Consider the following 5,066-nt stretch of genomic DNA (forward strand, 5'->3'; position numbering starts at 1 on the left):
ATACAGGTTTGTCCAAAAGTCACCTGACAGCAAATCAAAACCATTTAATTCTAAGGGGGGTAAAGTAAAAGTGATACCAGTGGTGATCGGAGTATTGGGCTCAATCCCATTGAAACTTCAAAATTTCTTAAGGAAACTGGAAATCCCATGCAAGATTGATGTCTTGCAAAAAGCAGCCTTATTGGGCCAGCGCCCATCTTAAGGAAACTATTATCTTTAAGGATTAACAATAATAATAGAAAAATGGAGTAGAGTCTAAAAATTCCACTTTTAACCGAATATGTATAGAATTTTCTAGTAATTTGGAGAATTAGTGAGGAAGCATCTAAGTGGGAGGTGAAGCTGATAAAAATGTAATTCAAATGCCCTTTATAGTGTTTGCTATCGTTCTGAGTCACGACGGACAATTTAGTATAAACTACGGTTTGAAGAAGAAATTATCAACAGTGAAGAAAGGCTTTTGTTGACAGGGTTATTTGATTAGTGTTGAGTTTGGGTTAAACTGGGGCTATTAGATCCTCACTAATAATTTTTAATGGATTATTATGAATTTTTGAAAACAAATATGTTGATGATTGTTCTACCTTTCATTTGATAAATATGCCTTCCATTAGGCTTTTGTGTTCTTTTGATTAATATGATTTAGCCCATATTCTTCGAAACATGTATTCATACCTATTTTTATGAGCATGTCCTCGATGAACGTTTCTGATATAAATTATACGTATATTATGCAAAACATTTGTTATATATATATATATATATATATATATATAAGAGAAAAATTTTCCTGCAAAAAATGCCAATTTTTGCAAAAAGAAAAAAAATCCATAGTTGTATGCTTAGAAAGATTTACTTAGAAATATCGAAATATCTATGTGAGCTTTCAAGAAATGTTTTTCTATGCTTTGCATTCTTCTAATGTCTGTATATTTTTTACCGTTATATCCACTTTCTGCTTTGTCTACGAGACTTAATGTTTATAAAACTATCCAGCGTAGTTTATTGAAATCTATATCGAAATTTCGATTTTACAGCATTCAGCAGACTAAATCAATGTTTATGATCAATATTTGATGCTTGAAAAGTTGCTGAGATGACATGAAAATAATCAACATTTTCCATTGTCTAGGCCACTAAATTTTGAAATGTTTTCAAGGATTTTGTTTTAACTTTTTGAACTATTACATATTTGAAATGATTGTATAGACGTACAGTTCGCTCAATGATATTTTTCTCATCGCACGACACAATCTGTTTGCATTTTTCATTTAAATATATTACGCTGTCGATACAAAATTATAGGAGATTTCTTTTGATTCAGAAGAGAAAAAAATCAAATACTCACGACTTTTCAAGTACATTTGCAGGAAATCATTTCCCCAAACTCAATTTTAGTTAGTAAAATCAATGGCGTCCTCCAATCAGAAATTATATCAGAAATTCAACAATCCAAGTATCATACATTAATTGTTGTTGTTGAAAGCACCGATATTTCTGCTAGTAAAATGATATCCTGTAATTTAACTTTATACAATTTTTGTTGAATGTTCTTACAAAGCTAAATCGATCATAAATGCGGATAAAATGTTCCATAAAACCAACACGCCATAAAAAATATGCTTAATACAGATGTTAAATTTGTTAGGTTAGGAAAAAGAAAAGCAACAGCGACTCAAATCAAATAAAGTATTTCTCGTCTAATCACCGAAGCCTCACAACGTAAACTTTAACAACAAGTAGTGCTTCAAATAATGTTCCAAATAATGAAAGAATTAGATAGTATTCTTGGCAGTATGTATATGACAGAATATCATCAGTTCGAAAAGAGAAATTTATTTTAAAAATTGGTAAATTTAAAGAATGTTTAACATTTCCATCACGATCTTCACGAGAAGCGGTTTGTTCTGATAACAATCGCTTCTCGTAAAGCGATTATTATCCTGGTGGTTTCTTGTTATGAAGACATCTAACCTTCAAAGTCCCAATGCAGAACTATAAAGCAGTATTCGAATTATTTGGAAATTGTAGAATAATGAAAATATTGGTCTAATAAGGGAAAATTCGCATTAAAAATTGCCGAAATAAATTTTTCTAAATAAATAATATTTTTCATAAACCAGTAAATGCTAGCATAAAATACATTTAACTCAAACTAAAAGACTAGAACAAATGAAAGCAAAAATTTGCAAACTGAGTAAACAATACCCGGAGAAAACCATTTCTTGGAACAGCATCATTTACAAAAGAGCAAAAATTTTATATAGAAGAATAAACATTGAACAACGAACTTTATTCTCTTTAGTAATTGTTAAAAATTTAGTTTCAGAAGATCCAAAGACTATCAAGAATAAAGGCCCTGCAAATACTTGCATGCTCAAAAGAAATTCACCGTTGCCTTTTTTACACAACTTATACAGTGAAAATTATGCATACATATATGTAGACAGATATTCATGCACGTATGTATAAAGGACAGACAAAGAGGTTGAGAGACAGACATTACCATATCTATCTAGAACTGCAAGTTTTTGGCAAGGAGAAAAAAGTCAACTGCGAAGTGCTAGTGACATGCGAAACCCGTCGAAGGAAAGAAAAATATGCGACATGGACAGAAGTCGTGAGATGTGAGAGCAACAGTCGGTATAGAATTCGTCGTATGCAAAGAGACGGATTCGGAAATTGTTTCATGCTAATTTCTTCTTCACAGATTGGATTGTTAAACGTTCATCTCTCAGGAAAGCCCATTCTGAATATCATGCAAACCTATGCTCTTACAAATAGCGCAAAGACAATGAAGTACAAGAATTCTAGCAAGAACTAGAGAAAGACCGAGCTCCTCACAAATCCGCTAACATCGTAGTGGTGGAAGGTTTTGACGTCAAGGTGGGAGAAGGGATGCAGGGAGAGAATAGAAATGCGTTGGAGTGTTTGGATTGGGAAACAGAAAGAAAATGTTTAGTCACCATGGCAGCAGCAAGACGATTTTACATTGGGAACAATCTATTTAGGAGGTAATCTGGTAGATGAGGGATCTAGATAGCGCCAAACACCCAGTACAAAATTGAGATTGATTACGGCCTAGTCAACATATAGCGCATACTACAGGATGTCCTTGTGATAGCGCCCGTTGCCAGCACCAGGTGAAGATCACGATTAACAAAATCAGAGAGAAAATGGCTGTGTGCATTTAAATGAAGAATCGATGCATCAGGGCCTTGTATGTGACGCAGGTGCAGGAGGCTCTCAAACGGGATGTGGAGTCAACTTGAATACTATGACGGGGACATCAATTCACTGGTCTCAATAATCAAAAGCTGTATGTGAAATATTAGAACTGCAAGCTATTGGGTGCTTGACAGAAGAACCTCAGAGGAGACGAAGAAAACGCTAGAGAAAGAGAAATCTATGAAGAATAACATGAAAAATCACATCGAGTATTCCGTTTTACCTCATTTCGCCTTTTTGCAAGGAGAGAAATAGCATTTCACGACTCTTTCAAGCTATATATAGAAGATGAAGTATAATGTTTTCAACAATTTTAACTTCAATGATAGATAATAATGCATTTGGTGCAATATATCATACAGAAGATATAGAGCTCACAGCGGCGGTGGAGGAAGCAAAGCCTGAACTTTTTGAGTCGATCCCAATAGTCAAGGCTTGACATGTCATCCTCTGCAGACCTCCGCTAAGCAGCTCATTTTAAGATAGATACGCGAGTAAAATTACTAATAGAGAAACGAAAGTAAACATTGGAAACAGCTACGCCACCATAGGTTACGTGGAAATGTTGAAGGTGTTTTCAAAGGAGATAATCAAAGAACGTAACATTGTAATATTTCATGTAAAGTAAATATAACAAATGAAAAATCCTTCAAGAATCCATAAAAATTCCCGGATCACTACCAAAATTTCATCATCTTCTCCATGTGTCATTATCAACTTTTCCTGCAAGTTTCATTAAATGCCATTCACAACTTTTGAGTTATTTTGCACACAGACGCTCAAACCAACACCGAGGAAAACATAACCTCCTTCCTTGGCGGAAATAACAAGACAAGTATCATAAAGAACACTTCATCAGACTGAACGCCACGCATTCATTTCCAAGTAAGTTTATCTTAATAGCTTTGATGCGAATCTCTGTACTGTTCTCTCTGTCCCCTTTCGTTTCATCTCTCTTCCTTTCTGTAATTCTTTTTATCTCCCCTTCTCCCCATTTCATTTTTTTCTCTTTCTCGTTACTGTAATTCTTTACCTCGCTCCTTCACCGCTCTTTATCTGTCCCTTTCTCTTTCCCACTCTTCCTCCTCTACTCTCTCGTTGCTCACACGTGATCATCGGCCATCTATATTTTCCTAACTTGAGCTTCTTTCTTACCTTTTGATCTGCCACACAGATCACACTAATTCTTGTCTGTCTACTCTCCTGTCCTTTCTCCTATCAAAGCTTCTTCCTCCAGCGTTCACCACTTCACCTCGTTACGGCTTAGTAGCCCTTACTGTTTGTTTTCACTGTCCTATTTTTGTTACCAATTTTGACCCTATGCAAATCCCAAATTTTAATTTTCTTTGCGGGAGCAACTATTTTCTCGGAGACACATGTTGTCGTAATTGCTCGGAATGTGGAGCATATAAACAGCCGACAACTGATGAAAGGTCGTTCTTTATGTTACTTGTCTTGTTTTCCATTTGTTACTTTCGATGTTTGCAAAAGCGTTCGTATTCCATGTTTTCGTATTTTGTATCTCATGTTGTTTAGGTTTTATGATGTACTGCACCCATATATGCATCTCCCTGTTTGTTTCTGTGTTCTTTTCTGTCGAAGTGCGTTGGCTCGAAACGTAAAAGACTTTCTCACTTCCCGAGCGTTAAACTATTACATCTGTTTGCTGTTTACGCACCCGTCTTCGTCTTTTGGTTTTTTTGTAAATTCTCACTACATATATGTATGTATATTTGCATATGTATATATACATTATTTATATTATTATACGATTGAACGCCACGCATCCACTTATAAGTGAGTTTATATATATATATATATATATATATACATACACA

Source organism: Octopus bimaculoides, chromosome 6 (assembly GCF_001194135.2).
Source record: "Octopus bimaculoides isolate UCB-OBI-ISO-001 chromosome 6, ASM119413v2, whole genome shotgun sequence".
In the NCBI taxonomy this organism is placed as follows: Eukaryota; Metazoa; Mollusca; class Cephalopoda; order Octopoda; family Octopodidae; genus Octopus; species Octopus bimaculoides.